The sequence below is a fragment of the Chlorocebus sabaeus genome, chromosome 5 (genome assembly GCF_047675955.1).
Source record: "Chlorocebus sabaeus isolate Y175 chromosome 5, mChlSab1.0.hap1, whole genome shotgun sequence".
In the NCBI taxonomy this organism is placed as follows: Eukaryota; Metazoa; Chordata; class Mammalia; order Primates; family Cercopithecidae; genus Chlorocebus; species Chlorocebus sabaeus.
This window is the reverse complement of record NC_132908.1, coordinates 36,228,802-36,250,291: the sequence shown is the minus strand read 5'-3', so window position 1 is coordinate 36,250,291 and position 21,490 is coordinate 36,228,802.

The window sequence follows — 21,490 nt, the reverse complement described above, 5'->3', positions numbered from 1 at the left end:
TCTTTCCACTTTTGAACGGAAGATATTTCCTTTTTCACCGTAGCCCTCTATGGGCTTCCAAATATCCCTTTGCCAATTCCACAAGAACAGCCTTAGCGAAATGCTTCTTGAAGGGAAAGATGTAACACTGTGAGATGAATTAACAGAACACAGAGCAGTTTCTCAGAAATCTTCTTTCCAGTTTTGAACGGAAGATATTTTCTTTTTCACCATACCCCTCTATGGGCTTCCAAATATCCCTTTGCCAATTCCACAAGAACAGCCTTAGCGAAAGGCTTCTTGAAGGGAAATATGTAACTCTGTGAGATGAATTAACAGAACACAGAGCAGTTTCTCAGAAAGCTTCATTCCAGTTTTGAACGGAAGATATTTCCTTTTTCACCGTAGCCCTCTATGGGCTTCCAAATATCCCTTTGCCAAGTCCACAAGAACAGCCTTAGCGAAAGGCTTCTTGAAGGGAAAGATGTAACTCTGTGAGATGAATTATGAGAACACAGAGCAGTTTCTCAGAAAGCTTCTTTCCAGTTTTGAACGGAAGATATTTCCTTTTTCACCGTAGCCCTCTATGGGCTTCCAAATATCCCTTTGCCAATTCCACAAGAAAAGCGTTAGCGAAAGGCTTCTTGAAGGGAAAGATATAACTCGGTGAGATGAATTAACAGAACACAGAGCAGTTTCTCAGAAAGCTTCTTTCCAGTTTTGAACGGAAGATATTTCCTTTTTCACCATAGGACTCTATGGGGTTCCAAATATCCCTTTGCCAATTCCACAAGAACAGCCTTAGCGAAAGGCTTCTTGAAGGGAAAGATGTAACTCTGTGAGATGAATTAACAGAACACAGAGCAGTTTCTCAGAAAGCTTCTTTCCAGTTTTGAACGGAAGATATTTCCTTTTCCACCGTAGCCCTCTATGGGCTTCCAAATATCCCTTTACCAATTCCACAAGAACAGCCTTAGCGAAAGTCTTCTTGAAGGGAAAGATGTAACTCTGCGAGATGAATTAACAGAACACAGAGCAGTTTCTCAGAAAGCTTCTTTCCAGTTTTGAACGGAAGATATTTCCTTTTTCACCATAGCCCTCTATGGGCTTCCAAATATCCCTTTGCCAATTCCACAAGAACAGCCTTAGCGAAAGGCTTCTTGATGGGAAAGATGTAACTCTGTGAGATGAATTAACAGAACACAGAGCAGTTTCTCAGAAAGCTTCTTTCCAGTTTTGAACGGAAGATATTTCCTTTTTCACCATAGCTATCTAAGGGCTTCCAAATATCACTTTGCCAATTCCTCAAGAACAGCCTTAGCGAAAGGCTTCTTGAAGGGAAAGATGTAACTCTGTGAGATGAATTAAGAGAACACAGAGCAGTTTCTTAGAAAGCTTCTTTCCATTTTTGAACGGAGGATATTTCCTTTTTCACCATAGCCCTCTAAATTCTTCCAAATATCCCTTTACCAATTCCACAAGAAGAGCCTTAGCGAAGGGCTTTTTGAAGGGAAAGATGTAACTCTGCGAGATGAATTAACAGAACACAGAGCAGTTTCTCAGAAAGCTTCTTTCCAGTTTTGAACGGAAGATATTTCCTTTTTCACCGTAGCTCTCAATGGGCTTCCAAATATCCCTTTGCCAATTCCAGAAGAACAGCCTTAGCGAAAGTCTTCTTGAAGGGAAAGATGTAACTCTGTGAGATGAATTAACAGAACACAGAGCAGTTTCTCAGAAAGCTTCTTTCCAGTTTTGAAAGGAAGATATTTCCTTTTTCACCATAGCCCTCTAGGGGCTTCCAAATATCACTTTGCCAATTCCTCAAGAACAGCCTTAGCGAAAGGCTTCTTGAAGGGAAAGATGTAACTCTGTGAGATGAATTAACAGAACACAGAGCAGTTTCTCAGAAACCTTCTTTCCACTTTTGAACGGAAGATATTTCCTTTTTCACCATAGCCCTCTATGGGCTTCCAAATATCCCTTTGCCAATTCCACAAGAACAGCCTTAGCGAAAGGCTTCTTGAAGGGAAAGATGTAACTCCGTGAGATGAATTAACAGAACACAGAGCAGTTTCTCAGAAAGCTTCCTTCCAGTTCTGAACGGAAGATATTTCCTTTTTCACCATAGCCCTCTATGGGCTTCCAAATATCCCTTTGCCAATTCCACAAGAATAGACTTAGCGAAAGGCTTTTTGAAGGGAAAGATGTAACTCTGTGAGATGAATTAAGAGAACACAGAGCAGTTTCTCAGTAAGCTTCTTTCCAGTTTTCAACGGAAGATATTTCCTTTTTCACCATAGCCCTCTATGGTCTTCCAAATATCCCTTTGCCAATTCCACAAGAACAGCCTTAGCGAAAGGCTTCTTGAAGGGAAAGATGTAACACAGTGAGATGAATTAAGAGAACACAGAGCAGTTTCTCAGAAAGCTTCTTTCCAGTTTTGAACGGAAGATATTTCCTTTTTCACCATAGCCCTCTATGGGCTTCCAAATATCCCTTTGCCAATTCCACAAGAACAGCCTTAGCGAAAGGCTTCTTGAAAGGAAATATGTAACTCTGTGAGATGAATTAACAGAACACAGAGCAGTTTCTCAGAAAGCTTCCTTCCAGTTTTGAACGGAAGATATTTCCTTTTACACCATAGCCCTCTATGGGCTTCCAAATATCCCTTTGACAATTCCACAAGAACTGCCTTAGCGAAAGGCTGCTTGAAGGGAAATATGTAACTCTGTGAGATGAATTAACAGAACACAGAGCAGTTTCTCAGAAAGCTTCTTTCCACTTTTGAACGGAAGATATTTCCTTTTTCACCATAGCCCTCTATGGGCTTCCAAATATCCCTTTGTCAATTCCACAAGAACAGCCTTAGCGAAAGGCTTCTTGAAGGGAAAGATGTAACTCTGTGAGATGAATCAAGAGAACACAGAGCAGTTTCTCAGAAAGCTTCTTTCCAGTTTTGAACGGAGGAAATTTCTTTTTTCACCGTAGCCCTCTATGGGCTTCCAAATATCCCTTTGCCAAGTCCACAAGAACAGCCTTAGCGAAAGGCTTCTTGAAAGGAAAGATGTAACTCTGCGAGATGAATTAACAGAACACAGAGCAGTTTCTCAGAAAGCTTCTTTCCAGTTTTGAACGGAAGATATTTCCTTTTTCACCGTAGCCCTCTATGGGCTTCCATATATCCCTTTGCCAATTCCACAAGAACAGCCTTAGCGAAAGGCTTCTTGAAGGGAAAGATGTAACTCTGTGAGATGAATTAACAGAACACAGAGCAGTTTCTCAGAAAGCTTCTTTCCAGTTTTGAACGGAAGATATTTCCTTTTTCACCATAGCCCTCTATGGGCTTCCAAATATCACTTTGCCAATTCCACAAGAACAGCCTTAGCGAAAGGCTTCTTGAAGGGAAAGATGTAACTCTGTTAGATGAATTAACAGAACACAGAGCAGTTTCTCAGAAAGCTTCTTTCCAGTTTTGAACTGAAGATATTTCCTTTTTCACCATATCCCTCTTTGGGCTTCCAAATATCACTTTGCCAATTCCTCAAGAACAGCCTTAGCGAAAGGCTTGTTGAAGGGAAAGATGTAACTCTGTGAGATGAATTAACAGAACACAGAGCAGTTTCTCAGAAAGCTTCTTTCCATTTTTGAACGGAAGATATTTCCTTTTTCACCATAGCCCTCTATGGGCTTCCAAATATCCCTTTGCCAATTCCACAAGAACAGCCTTAGCGAAAGGCTTCTTGAAGGGAAAGATGTAACTCAGTGAGATGAATTAAGAGAACACAGAGCAGTTTCTCAGAAAGCTTCTTTCCAGTTTTAAACGGAAGATATTTCCTTTTTCACCATAGCCCTCTATGGGCTTCCAAATATCCCTTTGCCAATTCCACAAGAACAGCCTTAGCGAAAGGCTTCTTGAAAGGAAATATGTAACTCTGTGAGATGAATTAACGGAACACAGAGCAGTTTCTCAGAAAGCTCCCTTCCAGTTTTGAACGGAAGATATTTCCTTTTTCACCATAGCCCTCTATGGGCTTCCAAATATCCCTTTGCCAATTCCACAAGAACAGCCTTAGCGAAAGGCTTCTTGAAGGGAAAGACGTAACTCTGTGAGATGAATTAACAGAACACAGAGCAGTTTCTGGGAAAGCTTCTTTCCACTTTTGAACGGAAGATATTTCCTTTTTCACCATAGCCCTCTATGGGCTTCCAAATATCCCTTTGCCAATTCCACAAGAACAGCCGTAGCGAAAGGCTTCTTGAAGGGAAAGATGTAACTCTGTGAGATGAATTAACAGAACACAGAGCAGTTTCTCAGAAAGCTTCTTTAGACTTTTGAACGGAAGATATTTCCTTTTCCACCGTAGCCCTCTATGGGCTTCCAAATATCCCTTTGCCAATTCCACAAGAACAGCCTTAGCGAAAGGCTTCTTGAAGGGAAAGATGTAACTCTGTGAGATGATTTAAGAGAACACAGAGCAGTTTCTCAGAAAGCTTCTTTCCAGTTTTAAAGGAGGATATTTCCTTTTTCACCATAGCCCTCTAAGGGCTTCCAAATATCCCTTTGCCAACTCCACAAGAACAGCCTTAGCGAAAGTCTTGTTGAAGGGAAAGATGTAACTCTGTGAGATGAATTAAGAGAACACAGAGCAGTTTCTCAGAAAGCTTCTTACCAGTTTTGAACGGAGGATATTTCCTTTTTCTCCATAGCCCTCTACGGGCTTCCTAATATCCCTTTGCCAATTCCACAAGAACAGCCTTAGCGAAAGGCTTCTTGAAGGGAAAGATGTAACTCGGTGAGATGAATTAACAGAACACAGAGCAGTTTCTCAGAAAGCTTCTTTCCAGTTTTGAACGGAAGATATTTCCTTTTTCACCGTAGCCCTCTATGGGCTTCCAAATATCCCTTTGCCAATTCCACAAGAACAGCCTTAGCGAAAGGCTTCTTGAAGGGAAAGATGTAACTCTGTGAGATGAATTAACAGAACACAGAGCAGTTTCTCAGAAAGCTTCTTTCCAGTTTTGAACGGAAGATATTTCCTTTTTCACCATACCCCTCTATAGGCTTCCAAATATCCCTTTGCCAATTCCACAAGAACAGCCTTAGCGAAAGGCTTCTTGAAGGGAAATATGTAACTCTGTGAGATGAATTAACAGAACACAGAGCAGTTTCTCAGAAAGCTTCATTCCAGTTTTGAACGGAAGATATTTCCTTTTTCACCGTAGCCCTCTATGGGCTTCCAAATATCCCTTTGCCAAGTCCACAAGAACAGCCTTAGCGAAAGGCTTCTTGAAGGGAAAGATGTAACTCGGTGAGATGAATTAACAGAACACAGAGCAGTTTCTCAGAAAGCTTCATTCCAGTTTTGAACGGAAGATATTTCCTTTTTCACCGTAGCCCTCTATGGGCTTCCAAATATCCCTTTGCCAATTCCACAAGAACAGCCTTAGCGAAAGGCTTCTTGAAGGGAAAGATGTAACTCTGTGAGATGAATTATGAGAACACAGAGCAGTTTCTCAGAAAGCTTCTTTCCAGTTTTGAACGGAAGATATTTCCTTTTTCACCGTAGCCCTCTATGGGCTTCCAAATATCCCTTTGCCAATTCCACACGAACAGCGTTAGCGAAAGGCTTCTTGAAGGGAAAGATATAACTCGGTGAGATGAATTAACAGAACACAGAGCAGTTTCTCAGAAAGCTTCTTTCCAGTTTTGAACGGAAGATATTTCCTTTTTCACCATAGGCCTCTATGGGGTTCCAAATATCCCATTGCCAATTCCACAAGAACAGCCTTAGCGAAAGGCTTCTTGAAGGGAAAGATGTAACTCTGTGAGATGAATTAACAGAACACAGAGCAGTTTCTCAGAAAGCTTCTTTCCAGTTTTGAACGGAAGATATTTCCTTTTCCACCGTAGCCCTCTATGGGCTTCCAAATATCCCTTTACCAATTCCACAAGAACAGCCTTAACGAAAGTCTTCTTGAAGGGAAAGATGTAACTCTGCGAGATGAATTAACAGAACACAGAGCAGTTTCTCAGAAAGCTTCTTTCCAGTTTTGAACGGAAGATATTTCCTTTTTCACCATAGCCCTCTATGGGCTTCCAAATATCCCTTTGCCAATTCCACAAGAACAGCCTTAGCGAAAGGCTTCTTGATGGGAAAGATGTAACTCTGTGAGATGAATTAACAGAACACAGAGCAGTTTCTCAGAAAGCTTCTTTCCAGTTTTGAACGGAAGATATTTCCTTTTTCACCATAGCTATCTAAGGGCTTCCAAATATCACTTTGCCAATTCCTCAAGAACAGCCTTAGCGAAAGGCTTCTTGAAGAGAAAGATGTAACTCTGTGAGACGAATTAAGAGAACACAGAGCAGTTTCTTAGAAAGCTTCTTTCCAGTTTTGAACGGAGGATATTTCCTTTTTCACCATAGCCCTCTAAATTCTTCCAAATATCCCTTTACCAATTCCACAAGAAGAGCCTTAGCGAAGGGCTTCTTGAAGGGAAAGATGTAACTCTGCGAGATGAATTAACAGAACACAGAGCAGTTTCTCAGAAAGCTTCTTTCCAGTTTTGAACGGAAGATATTTCCTTTTTCACCGTAGCTCTCAATGGGCTTCCAAATATCCCTTTGCCAATTCCAGAAGAACAGCCTTAGCGAAAGTCTTCTTGAAGGGAAAGATGTAACTCTGTGAGATGAATTAACAGAACACAGAGCAGTTTCTCAGAAAGCTTCTTTCCAGTTTTGAACGGAAGATATTTCCTTTTTCACCATAGCCCTCTAGGGGCTTCCAAATATCACTTTGCCAATTCCTCAAGAACAGCCTTAGCGAAAGGCTTCTTGAAGGGAAAGATGTCACTCTGTGAGATGAATTAACAGAACACAGAGCAGTTTCTCAGAAACCTTCTTTCCACTTTTGAACGGAAGATATTTCCTTTTTCACCATAGCCCTCTATGGGCTTCCAAATATCCCTTTGCCAATTCCACAAGAACAGCCTTAGCGAAAGGCTTCTTGAAGGGAAAGATGTAACTCCGTGAGATGAATTAACAGAACACAGAGCAGTTTCTCAGAAAGCTTCCTTCCAGTTCTGAACGGAAGATATTTCCTTTTTCACCATAGCCCTCTATGGGCTTCCAAATATCCCTTTGCCAATTCCACAAGAATAGACTTAGCGAAAGGCTTTTTGAAGGGAAAGATGTAACTCTGTGAGATGAATTAAGAGAACACAGAGCAGTTTCTCAGTAAGCTTCTTTCCAGTTTTCAACGGAAGATATTTCCTTTTTCACCATAGCCCTCTATGGTCTTCCAAATATCCCTTTGCCAATTCCACAAGAACAGCCTTAGCGAAAGGCTTCTTGAAGGGAAAGATGTAACTCTGTGAGATGAATTAAGAGAACACAGAGCAGTTTCTCAGAAAGCTTCTTTCCAGTTTTGAACGGAAGATATTTCCTTTTTCACCATAGCCCTCTATGGGCTTCCAAATATCCCTTTGCCAATTCCACAAGAACAGCCTTAGCGAAAGGCTTCTTGAAAGGAAATATGTAACTCTGTGAGATGAATTAACAGAACACAGAGCAGTTTCTCAGAAAGCTTCCTTCCAGTTTTGAACGGAAGATATTTCCTTTTACACCATAGCCCTCTATGGGCTTCCAAATATCCCTTTGACAATTCCACAAGAACTGCCTTAGCGAAAGGCTGCTTGAAGGGAAATATGTAACTCTGTGAGATGAATTAACAGAACACAGAGCAGTTTCTCAGAAAGCTTCTTTCCACTTTTGAACGGAAGATATTTCCTTTTTCACCATAGCCCTCTATGGGCTTCCAAATATCCCTTTGTCAATTCCACAAGAACAGCCTTAGCGAAAGGCTTCTTGAAGGGAAAGATGTAACTCTGTGAGATGAATCAAGAGAACACAGAGCAGTTTCTCAGAAAGCTTCTTTCCAGTTTTGAACGGAGGAAATTTCTTTTTTCACCGTAGCCCTCTATGGGCTTCCAAATATCCCTTTGCCAAGTCCACAAGAACAGCCTTAGCGAAAGGCTTCTTGAAAGGAAAGATGTAACTCGGTGAGATGAATTAAGAGAACACAGAGCAGTTTCTCAGAAAGCTTCTTTCCAGTTTTGAACGGAAGATATTTCTTTTTTCACCATAGGCCTCTATGGGCTTCCAAATATTCCTTTCGCAATTCCACAAGAACAGCCTTAGCGAAAGGCTTCTTGAAGCGAAAGATGTAACTCTGTGTGATGAATTAAGAGAACACAGAGCAGTTTCTCAGAAACCTTCTTTCCAGTTTTGAACGGAAGATATTTCCTCTTTCAACATAGCCCTCTAAGGGCTTCCAAATATCCCTTTGCCAATTCCAGAAGAACAGCCTTAGCGAAAGGCTTCTTGAAGGGAAAGATGTAACTCGGTGAGATGAATTAAGAGAACACAGAGCAGTTTCTCAGAAAGCTTCTTTCCAGTTTTGAACGGAAGATATTTCCTTTTTCACCATAGCCCTCTATGGGCTTCCAAATATCCCTTTGCCAATTCCACAAGAACAGCCTTAGCGAAAGGCTTCTTGAAGGGAAAGATGTAACTCTGTGAGATGAATTAACAGAACACAGAGCAGTTTCTCAGAAAGCTTCTTTCCAGTTTTGAACGGAAGATATTTCCTTTTTCACCTTAGGCCTCTAAGGGCTTCCAAATATCCCTTTGCCAATTCCACAAGAACAGCCTTAGCGAAAGGCTTGTTGAAGGGAAAGATGTAACTCTGTTAGATGAATTAACAGAACACAGAGCAGTTTCTCCGAAAGCTTCTTTCCACTTGTGAACGGAAGATATTTCCTTTTTCACCATAGCCGTATATGTGCTTCCAAATATCCCTTTGCCAATTCCGGAAGAACAGCCTTAGCGAAAGGCTTCTTGAAGGGAAATATGTAACTCTGTGAGATGAATTACGAGAACACAGAGCAGTTTCTCAGAATGCTTCTTTCCAGTTTTGAACGGAAGATATTTCCTTTTTCACCATAGCCCTCTATGGGCTTCCAAATATCCCTTTGCCAATTAGACAAGAACTGCCTTAGCGAAAGGCTTCTTGAAGGGAAAGATGTAACTCTGTGAGATGAATTAAGAGAACACAGAGCAGTTTCTCAGAAAGCTTCTTTCCACTTTTGAACGGAAGATATTTCCTTTTTCACCATAGCCCTCTATGGGCTTCCAAATATCCCTTTGCCAATTCCACAAGAACAGCCTTAGCGAAAGGCTTCTTGAAGGGAAAGATGTAACTCTTTTAGATGAATTAACAGAACACAGAGCAGTTTCTCAGAAAGCATCTTTCCCGTTTTGAACGGAAAATATTTCCTTTTTCACCGTAGCCCTCTATGGGCTTCCAAATATCCCTTTGCCAAGTCCACAAGAACAGCCTTAGCGAAAGGCTTCTTGAAAGGAAAGATGTAACTCGGTGAGATGAATTAAGAGAACACAGAGCAGTTTCTCAGAAAGCTTCTTTCCAGTTTTGAACGGAAGATATTTCGTTTTTCACCATAGCGCCCTATGGGCTTCCAAATATCCCTTTGCCAATTCCACAAGAACAGCCTTAGCGAAAGGCTTCTTGAAGTGAAAGATGTAACTCTGTGAGATGAATTAACAGAACACAGAGCAGTTTCTCAGAAAGCTTCTTTCCAGTTTTGACCGGAAGATATTTCCTTTTTCACCATAGCCCTCTATGGGCTTCCACATATCCCTTTGCCAATTCCGCAAGAACAGCCTTAGCGAAAGGCTTCTTGAAGGGAAAGATGTAACTCGGTGAGATGAATTAACAGAACACAGAGCAGTTTCTCAGAAAGCTTCTTTCCAGTTTTGAACGGAAGATATTTCCTTTTTCACCATAGCCCTCTATGGGCTTCCAAATATCCCTTTGCCAATTCCACAAGAACAGCCTTAGCGAAAGGCTTCTTGAAGGGAAAGATGTAACTCTGTGGGATGAATTAAGAGAACACAGAGCAGTTTCTCAGAAAGCTTCTTTCCAGTTTTGAACGGAGGATACTTCCTTTTTCTCCATAGCCCTCTACGGGCTTCCTAATATCCCTTTGCCAATTCCACAAGAACAGCCTTAGCGAAAGGCTTCTTGAAGGGAAAGATGTAACTCTGTGAGATGAATTAACAGAACACAGAGCAGTTTCTCAGAAAGCTTCTTTCCAGTTTTGAACGGAAGATATTTCCTTTTTCACCATACCCCTCTATGGGCTTCCAAATATCCGTTTGCCAATTCCACAAGAACAGGCTTAGCGAAAGGCTTCTTGAAGGGAAAGATGTAACTCTGTGAGATGAATTAAGAGAACACAGAGCAGTTTCTCAGAAAGCTTCTTTCCAGTTTTGAACGGAAGATATTTCCTTTTTCACAATAGCCCTCTAAGGGCTTCCAAATATCCCTTTGCCAATTCCACAAGAACAGGCTTAGCGAAAGGCTGCTTGAAGGGAAAGATGTAACTCTGTGAGATGAATGAACAGAACACAGAGCAGTTTCTCAGAAAGCTTCTTTCCAGTTTTGAACGGAAGATATTTCCTTTTTCTCCATATCCCTCTTTGGGCTTCCAAATATCACTTTGCCAATTCCTCAAGAACAGCCTTAGCGAAAGGCTTCTTGAAGGGAAAGATGTAACTCTGTTAGATGAATTAACAGAACACAGAGCAGTTTCTCCGAAAGCTTCTTTCCACTTGTGAACGGAAGATATTTCCTTTTTCACCATAGCCGTATATGGGCTTCCAAATATCCCTTTGCCAATTCCGGAAGAACAGCCTTAGCGAAAGGCTTCTTGAAGGGAAAGATGTAACTCTGTGAGATGAATTAAGAGAACACAGAGCAGTTTCTCAGAAAGCTTCTTTCCAGTTTTGAACGGAAGATATTTCCTTTTTCATCATACCCCTCTATGGGCTTCCATATATCCCTTTGCCAATTCCACAAGAACAGCCTTAGCGAAAGGCTTCTTGAAGGGAAAGATGTAACTCTGTGAGATGAATTAACAGAACACAGAGCAGTTTCTCAGAAAGCTTCTTTCCAGTTTTGAACGGAAGATATTTCCTTTTTCACCATAGCCCTCTATGGGCTTCCAAATATCACTTTGCCAATTCCACAAGAACAGCCTTAGCGAAAGGCTTCTTGAAGGGAAAGATGTAACTCTGTTAGATGAATTAACAGAACACAGAGCAGTTTCTCAGAAAGCTTCTTTCCAGTTTTGAACTGAAGAAATTTCCTTTTTCACCATATCCCTCTTTGGGCTTCCAAATATCACTTTGCCAATTCCTCAAGAACAGCCTTAGCGAAAGGCTTCTTGAAGGGAAAGATGTAACTCTGTGAGATGAATTAACAGAACACAGAGCAGTTTCTCAGAAAGCTTCTTTCCATTTTTGAACGGAGGATATTTCCTTTTTCACCATAGCCCTCTAAGGGCTTCCAAATATCCCTTTGCCAATTCCACAAGAACAGCCTTAGCGAAAGGCTTGTTGAAGGGAAAGATGTAACTCTGTGAGATGAATTAAGAGAACACAGAGCAGTTTCTCAGAAAGCTTCTTACCAGTTTTGAACGGAGGATATTTCCTTTTTCTCCATAGCCCTCTACGGGCTTCCTAATATCCCTTTGCCAATTCCACAAGAACAGCCTTAGCGAAAGGCTTCTTGAAGGGAAAGATGTAACTCGGTGAGATGAATTAACAGAACACAGAGCAGTTTCTCAGAAAGCTTCTTACCAGTTTTGAACGGAGGATATTTCCTTTTTCTCCATAGCCCTCTACGGGCTTCCTAATATCCCTTTGCCAATTCCACAAGAACAGCCTTAGCGAAAGGCTTCTTGAAGGGAAAGATGTAACTCGGTGAGATGAATTAACAGAACACAGAGCAGTTTCTCAGAAAGCTTCTTTCCAGTTTTGAACGGAAGATATTTCCTTTTTCACCATAGCCCTCTATGGGCTTCCAAATATCCCTTTGCCAATTCCACAAGAACAGCCTTAGCGAAAGGCTTCTTGAAGGGAAAGATGTAACTCTGTGAGATGAATTAACAGAACACAGAGCAGTTTCTCAGAAAGCTTCTTTCCAGTTTTGAACGGAAGATATTTCCTTTTTCAAAATACCCCTCTATGGGCTTCCAAATATCCCTTTGCCAATTCCACAAGAACAGCCTTAGCGAAAGGCTTCTTGAAGGGAAAGATGTAACTCTGTGAGATGAATTAACAGAACACAGAGCAGTTTCTCAGAAAGCTTCTTTCCAGTTTTGAACGGAAGATATTTCCTTTTTCACCGTAGCCCTCTATGGGCTTCCAAATATCCCTTTGCCAAGTCCACAAGAACAGCCTTAGCGAAAGGCTTCTTGAAGCGAAACATGTAACTCTGTGTGATGAATTAAGAGAACACAGAGCAGTTTCTCAGAAACCTTCTTTCCAGTTTTGAACGGAAGATATTTCCTCTTTCAACATAGCCCTCTAAGGGCTTCCAAATATCCCTTTGCCAATTCCACAAGAACAGCCTTAGCGAAAGGCTTCTTGAAGGGAAAGATGTAACTCGGTGAGATGAATTAAGAGAACACAGAGCAGTTTCTCAGAAAGCTTCTTTCCAGTTTTGAACGGAAGATATTTCCTTTTTCACCATAGCCCTCTATGGGCTTCCAAATATCCCTTTGCCAATTCCACAAGAACAGCCTTAGCGAAAGGCTTCTTGAAGGGAAAGATGTAACTCTGTGAGATGAATTAACAGAACACAGAGCAGTTTCTCAGAAAGCTTCTTTCCAGTTTTGAACGGAAGATATTTCCTTTTTCACCTTAGGCCTCTAAGGGCTTCCAAATATCCCTTTGCCAATTCCACAAGAACAGCCTTAGCGAAAGGCTTGTTGAAGGGAAAGATGTAACTCTGTTAGATGAATTAACAGAACACAGAGCAGTTTCTCCGAAAGCTTCTTTCCACTTGTGAACGGAAGATATTTCCTTTTTCACCATAGCCGTATATGTGCTTCCAAATATCCCTTTGCCAATTCCGGAAGAACAGCCTTAGCGAAAGGCTTCTTGAAGGGAAATATGTAACTCTGTGAGATGAATTACGAGAACACAGAGCAGTTTCTCAGAATGCTTCTTTCCAGTTTTGAACGGAAGATATTTCCTTTTTCACCATAGCCCTCTATGGGCTTCCAAATATCCCTTTGCCAATTAGACAAGAACTGCCTTAGCGAAAGGCTTCTTGAAGGGAAAGATGTAACTCTGTGAGATGAATTAAGAGAACACAGAGCAGTTTCTCAGAAAGCTTCTTTCCACTTTTGAACGGAAGATATTTCCTTTTTCACCATAGCCCTCTATGGGCTTCCAAATATCCCTTTGCCAATTCCACAAGAACAGCCTTAGCGAAAGGCTTCTTGAAGGGAAAGATGTAACTCTTTTAGATGAATTAACAGAACACAGAGCAGTTTCTCAGAAAGCATCTTTCCCGTTTTGAACGGAAAATATTTCCTTTTTCACCGTAGCCCTCTATGGGCTTCCAAATATCCCTTTGCCAAGTCCACAAGAACAGCCTTAGCGAAAGGCTTCTTGAAAGGAAAGATGTAACTCGGTGAGATGAATTAAGAGAACACAGAGCAGTTTCTCAGAAAGCTTCTTTCCAGTTTTGAACGGAAGATATTTCGTTTTTCACCATAGCGCCCTATGGGCTTCCAAATATCCCTTTGCCAATTCCACAAGAACAGCCTTAGCGAAAGGCTTCTTGAAGTGAAAGATGTAACTCTGTGAGATGAATTAACAGAACACAGAGCAGTTTCTCAGAAAGCTTCTTTCCAGTTTTGACCGGAAGATATTTCCTTTTTCACCATAGCCCTCTATGGGCTTCCACATATCCCTTTGCCAATTCCGCAAGAACAGCCTTAGCGAAAGGCTTCTTGAAGGGAAAGATGTAACTCGGTGAGATGAATTAACAGAACACAGAGCAGTTTCTCAGAAAGCTTCTTTCCAGTTTTGAACGGAAGATATTTCCTTTTTCACCATAGCCCTCTATGGGCTTCCAAATATCCCTTTGCCAATTCCACAAGAACAGCCTTAGCGAAAGGCTTCTTGAAGGGAAAGATGTAACTCTGTGGGATGAATTAAGAGAACACAGAGCAGTTTCTCAGAAAGCTTCTTTCCAGTTTTGAACGGAGGATACTTCCTTTTTCTCCATAGCCCTCTACGGGCTTCCTAATATCCCTTTGCCAATTCCACAAGAACAGGCTTAGCGAAAGGCTGCTTGAAGGGAAAGATGTAACTCTGTGAGATGAATGAACAGAACACAGAGCAGTTTCTCAGAAAGCTTCTTTCCAGTTTTGAACGGAAGATATTTCCTTTTTCACCATATCCCTCTTTGGGCTTCCAAATATCACTTTGCCAATTCCTCAAGAACAGCCTTAGCGAAAGGCTTCTTGAAGGGAAAGATGTAACTCTGTTAGATGAATTAACAGAACACAGAGCAGTTTCTCCGAAAGCTTCTTTCCACTTGTGAACGGAAGATATTTCCTTTTTCACCATAGCCGTATATGGGCTTCCAAATATCCCTTTGCCAATTCCGGAAGAACAGCCTTAGCGAAAGGCTTCTTGAAGGGAAAGATGTAACTCTGTGAGATGAATTAAGAGAACACAGAGCAGTTTCTCAGAAAGCTTCTTTCCAGTTTTGAACGGAAGATATTTCCTTTTTCATCATACCCCTCTATGGGCTTCCATATATCCCTTTGCCAATTCCACAAGAACAGCCTTAGCGAAAGGCTTCTTGAAGGGAAAGATGTAACTCTGTGAGATGAATTAACAGAACACAGAGCAGTTTCTCAGAAAGCTTCTTTCCAGTTTTGAACGGAAGATATTTCCTTTTTCACCATAGCCCTCTATGGGCTTCCAAATATCACTTTGCCAATTCCACAAGAACAGCCTTAGCGAAAGGCTTCTTGAAGGGAAAGATGTAACTCTGTTAGATGAATTAACAGAACACAGAGCAGTTTCTCAGAAAGCTTCTTTCCAGTTTTGAACTGAAGATATTTCCTTTTTCACCATATCCCTCTTTGGGCTTCCAAATATCACTTTGCCAATTCCTCAAGAACAGCCTTAGCGAAAGGCTTCTTGAAGGGAAAGATGTAACTCTGTGAGATGAATTAACAGAACACAGAGCAGTTTCTCAGAAAGCTTCTTTCCACTTTTGAACGGAAGATATTTCCTTTTCCACCGTAGCCCTCTATGGGCTTCCAAGTATCCCTTTGCCAATTCCACAAGAACAGCCTTAGCGAAAGGCTTCTTGAAGGGAAAGATGTAACTCTGTGAGATGAATTAAGAGAACACAGAGCAGTTTCTCAGAAAGCTTCTTTCCAGTTTTGAACGGAGGATATTTCCTTTTTCACCATAGCCCTCTAAGGGCTTCCAAATATCCCTTTGCCAATTCCACAAGAACAGCCTTAGCGAAAGGCTTGTTGAAGGGAAAGATGTAACTCTGTGAGATGAATTAAGAGAACACAGAGCAGTTTCTCAGAAAGCTTCTTACCAGTTTTGAACGGAGGATATTTCCTTTTTCTCCATAGCCCTCTACGGGCTTCCTAATATCCCTTTGCCAATTCCACAAGAACAGCCTTAGCGAAAGGCTTCTTGAAGGGAAAGATGTAACTCGGTGAGATGAATTAACAGAACACAGAGCAGTTTCTCAGAAAGCTTCTTACCAGTTTTGAACGGAGGATATTTCCTTTTTCTCCATAGCCCTCTACGGGCTTCCTAATATCCCTTTGCCAATTCCACAAGAACAGCCTTAGCGAAAGGCTTCTTGAAGGGAAAGATGTAACTCGGTGAGATGAATTAACAGAACACAGAGCAGTTTCTCAGAAAGCTTCTTTCCAGTTTTGAACGGAAGATATTTCCTTTTTCACCATAGCCCTCTATGGGGTTCCAAATATCCCTTTGCCAATTCCACAAGAACAGCCTTAGCGAAAGGCTTCTTGAAGGGAAAGATGTAACTCTGTGAGATGAATTAACAGAACACAGAGCAGTTTCTCAGAAAGCTTCTTTCCAGTTTTGAACGGAAGATATTTCCTTTTTCAAAATACCCCTCTATGGGCTTCCAAATATCCCTTTGCCAATTCCACAAGAACAGCCTTAGCGAAAGGCTTCTTGAAGGGAAAGATGTAACTCTGTGAGATGAATTAACAGAACACAGAGCAGTTTCTCAGAAAGCTTCTTTCCAGTTTTGAACGGAAGATATTTCCTTTTTCACCGTAGCCCTCTATGGGCTTCCAAATATCCCTTTGCCAAGTCCACAAGAACAGCCTTAGCGAAAGGCTTCTTTAAGCGAAAGATGTAACTCTGTGTGATGAATTAAGAGAACACAGAGCAGTTTCTCAGAAACCTTCTTTCCAGTTTTGAACGGAAGATATTTCCTCTTTCAACATAGCCCTCTAAGGGCTTCCAAATATCCCTTTGCCAATTCCACAAGAACAGCCTTAGCGAAAGGCTTCTTGAAGGGAAAGATGTAACTCGGTGAGATGAATTAAGAGAACACAGAGCAGTTTCTCAGAAAGCTTCTTTCCAGTTTTGAACGGAAGATATTTCCTTTTTCACCATAGCCCTCTATGGGCTTCCAAATATCCCTTTGCCAATTCCACAAGAACAGCCTTAGCGAAAGGCTTCTTGAAGGGAAAGATGTAAATCTGTGAGATGAATTAACAGAACACAGAGCAGTTTCTCAGAAAGCTTCTTTCCAGTTTTGAACGGAAGATATTTCCTTTTTCACCTTAGGCCTCTAAGGGCTTCCAAATATCCCTTTGCCAATTCCACAAGAACAGCCTTAGCGAAAGGCTTGTTGAAGGGAAAGATGTAACTCTGTTAGATGAATTAACAGAACACAGAGCAGTTTCTCCGAAAGCTTCTTTCCACTTGTGAACGGAAGATATTTCCTTTTTCACCATAGCCGTATATGTGCTTCCAAATATCCCTTTGCCAATTCCGGAAGAACAGCCTTAGCGAAAGGCTTCTTGAAGGGAAATATGTAACTCTGTGAGATGAATTACGAGAACACAGAGCAGTTTCTCAGAATGCTTCTTTCCAGTTTTGAACGGAAGATATTTCCTTTTTCACCATAGCCCTCTATGGGCTTCCAAATATCCCTTTGCCAATTAGACAAGAACTGCCTTAGCGAAAGGCTTCTTGAAGGGAAAGATGTAACTCTGTGAGATGAATTAAGAGAACACAGAGCAGTTTCTCAGAAAGCTTCTTTCCACTTTTGAACGGAAGATATTTCCTTTTTCACCATAGCCCTCTATGGGCTTCCAAATATCCCTTTGCCAATTCCACAAGAACAGCCTTAGCGAAAGGCTTCTTGAAGGGAAAGATGTAACTCTTTTAGATGAATTAACAGAACACAGAGCAGTTTCTCAGAAAGCATCTTTCCCGTTTTGAACGGAAAATATTTCCTTTTTCACCGTAGCCCTCTATGGGCTTCCAAATATCCCTTTGCCAAGTCCACAAGAACAGCCTTAGCGAAAGGCTTCTTGAAAGGAAAGATGTAACTCGGTGAGATGAATTAAGAGAACACAGAGCAGTTTCTCAGAAAGCTTCTTTCCAGTTTTGAACGGAAGATATTTCGTTTTTCACCATAGCGCCCTATGGGCTTCCAAATATCCCTTTGCCAATTCCACAAGAACAGCCTTAGCGAAAGGCTTCTTGAAGTGAAAGATGTAACTCTGTGAGATGAATTAACAGAACACAGAGCAGTTTCTCAGAAAGCTTCTTTCCAGTTTTGACCGGAAGATATTTCCTTTTTCACCATAGCCCTCTATGGGCTTCCACATATCCCTTTGCCAACTCCGCAAGAACAGCCTTAGCGAAAGGCTTCTTGAAGGGAAAGATGTAACTCGGTGAGATGAATTAACAGAACACAGAGCAGTTTCTCAGAAAGCTTCTTTCCAGTTTTGAACGGAAGATATTTCCTTTTTCACCATAGCCCTCTATGGGCTTCCAAATATCCCTTTGCCAATTCCACAAGAACAGCCTTAGCGAAAGGCTTCTTGAAGGGAAAGATGTAACTCTGTGGGATGAATTAAGAGAACACAGAGCAGTTTCTCAGAAAGCTTCTTTCCAGTTTTGAACGGAGGATACTTCCTTTTTCTCCATAGCCCTCTACGGGCTTCCTAATATCCCTTTGCCAATTCCACAAGAACAGCCTTAGCGAAAGGCTTCTTGAAGGGAAAGATGTAACTCTGTGAGATGAATTAACAGAACACAGAGCAGTTTCTCAGAAAGCTTCTTTCCAGTTTTGAACGGAAGATATTTCCTTTTTCACCATACCCCTCTATGGGCTTCCAAATATCCGTTTGCCAATTCCACAAGAACAGGCTTAGCGAAAGGCTTCTTGAAGGGAAAGATGTAACTCTGTGAGATGAATTAAGAGAACACAGAGCAGTTTCTCAGAAAGCTTCTTTCCAGTTTTGAACGGAAGATATTTCCTTTTTCACAATAGCCCTCTAAGGGCTTCCAAATATCCCTTTGCCAATTCCACAAGAACAGGCTTAGCGAAAGGCTGCTTGAAGGGAAAGATGTAACTCTGTGAGATGAATGAACAGAACACAGAGCAGTTTCTCAGAAAGCTTCTTTCCAGTTTTGAACGGAAGATATTTCCTTTTTCACCATATCCCTCTTTGGGCTTCCAAATATCACTTTGCCAATTCCTCAAGAACAGCCTTAGCGAAAGGCTTCTTGAAGGGAAAGATGTAACTCTGTTAGATGAATTAACAGAACACAGAGCAGTTTCTCCGAAAGCTTCTTTCCACTTGTGAACGGAAGATATTTTTTTTTCACCATAGCCGTATATGGGCTTCCAAATATCCCTTTGCCAATTCCGGAAGAACAGCCTTAGCGAAAGGCTTCTTGAAGGGAAAGATGTAACTCTGTGAGATGAATTAAGAGAACACAGAGCAGTTTCTCAGAAAGCTTCTTTCCAGTTTTGAACGGAAGATATTTCCTTTTTCATCATACCCCTCTATGGGCTTCCATATATCCCTTTGCCAATTCCACAAGAACAGCCTTAGCGAAAGGCTTCTTGAAGGGAAAGATGTAACTCTGTGAGATGAATTAACAGAACACAGAGCAGTTTCTCAGAAAGCTTCTTTCCAGTTTTGAACGGAAGATATTTCCTTTTTCACCATAGCCCTCTATGGGCTTCCAAATATCACTTTGCCAATTCCACAAGAACAGCCTTAGCGAAAGGCTTCTTGAAGGGAAAGATGTAACTCTGTTAGATGAATTAACAGAACACAGAGCAGTTTCTCAGAAAGCTTCTTTCCAGTTTTGAACTGAAGATATTTCCTTTTTCACCATATCCCTCTTTGGGCTTCCAAATATCACTTTGCCAATTCCTCAAGAACAGCCTTAGCGAAAGGCTTCTTGAAGGGAAAGATGTAACTCTGTGAGATGAATTAACAGAACACAGAGCAGTTTCTCAGAAAGCTTCTTTCCATTTTTGAACGGAAGATATTTCCTTTTTCACCATAGCCCTCTATGGGCTTCCAAATATCCCTTTGCCAATTCCACAAGAACAGCCTTAGCGAAAGGCTTCTTGAAGGGAAAGATGTAACTCGGTGAGATGAATTAAGAGAACACAGAGCAGTTTCTCAGAAAGCTTCTTTCCAGTTTTAAACGGAAGATATTTCCTTTTTCACCATAGCCCTCTATGGGCTTCCAAATATCCCTTTGCCAATTCCACAAGAACAGCCTTAGCGAAAGGCTTCTTGAAAGGAAATATGTAACTCTGTGAGATGAATTAACGGAACACAGAGCAGTTTCTCAGAAAGCTTCCTTCCAGTTTTGAACGGAAGATATTTCCTTTTTCACCATAGCCCTCTATGGGCTTCCAAATATCCCTTTGCCAATTCCACAAGAACAGCCTTAGCGAAAGGCTTCTTGAAGGGAAAGATGTAACTCTGTGAGATGAATTAACAGAACACAGAGCAGTTTCTCGGAAAGCTTCTTTCCAGTTTTGAACGGAAGATATTTCCTTTTTCACCATAGGCCTCTATGGGCTTCCAAATATCCCTTTGCCAATTCCACAAGAACAGCCGTAGCGAAAGGCTTCTTGAAGGGAAAGATGTAACTCTGTGAGATGAATTAACAGAACACAGAGCAGTTTCTCAGAAAGCTTCTTTCCACTTTTGAACGGAAGATATTTCCTTTTCCACCGTAGCCCTCTATGGGCTTCCAAGTATCCCTTTGCCAATTCCACAAGAACAGCCTTAGCGAAAGGCTTCTTGAAGGGAAAGATGTAACTCTGTGAGATGAATTAAGAGAACACAGAGCAGTTTCTCAGAAAGCTTCTTTCCAGTTTTGAACGGAGGATATTTCCTTTTTCACCATAGCCCTCTAAGGGCTTCCAAATATCCCTTTGCCAATTCCACAAGAACAGCCTTAGCGAAAGGCTTGTTGAAGGGAAAGATGTAACTCTGTGAGATGAATTAAGAGAACACAGAGCAGTTTCTCAGAAAGCTTCTTACCAGTTTTGAACGGAGGATATTTCCTTTTTCTCCATAGCCCTCTACGGGCTTCCTAATATCCCTTTGCCAATTCCACAAGAACAGCCTTAGCGAAAGGCTTCTTGAAGGGAAAGATGTAACTCGGTGAGATGAATTAACAGAACACAGAGCAGTTTCTCAGAAAGCTTCTTACCAGTTTTGAACGGAGGATATTTCCTTTTTCTCCATAGCCCTCTACGGGCTTCCTAATATCCCTTTGCCAATTCCACAAGAACAGCCTTAGCGAAAGGCTTCTTGAAGGGAAAGATGTAACTCGGTGAGATGAATTAACAGAACACAGAGCAGTTTCTCAGAAAGCTTCTTTCCAGTTTTGAACGGAAGATATTTCCTTTTTCACCATAGCCCTCTATGGGCTTCCAAATATCCCTTTGCCAATTCCACAAGAACAGCCTTAGCGAAAGGCTTCTTGAAGGGAAAGATGTAACTCTGTGAGATGAATTAACAGAACACAGAGCAGTTTCTCAGAAAGCTTCTTTCCAGTTTTGAACGGAAGATATTTCCTTTTTCAAAATACCCCTCTATGGGCTTCCAAATATTACTTTGCCAATTCCACAAGAACAGCCTTAGCGAAAGGCTTCTTGAAGGGAAAGATGTAACTCTGTGAGATGAATTAACAGAACACAGAGCAGTTTCTCAGAAAGCTTCTTTCCAGTTTTGAACGGAAGATATTTCCTTTTTCACCGTAGCCCTCTATGGGCTTCCAAATATCCCTTTGCCAAGTCCACAAGAACAGCCTTAGCGAAAGGCTTCTTGAAGGGAAAGATGTAACTCGGTGAGATGAATTAACAGAACACAGAGCAGTTTCTCAGAAAGCTTCTTTCCAGTTTTGAACGGAAGATATTTCCTTTTTCACCGTAGCCCTCTACGGGCTTCCAAATATCCCTTTGCCAATTCCACAAGAACAGCCTTAGCGAAAGGCTTCTTGAAGGGAAAGATGTAACTCTGTGAGATGAATTATGAGAACACAGAGCAGTTTCTC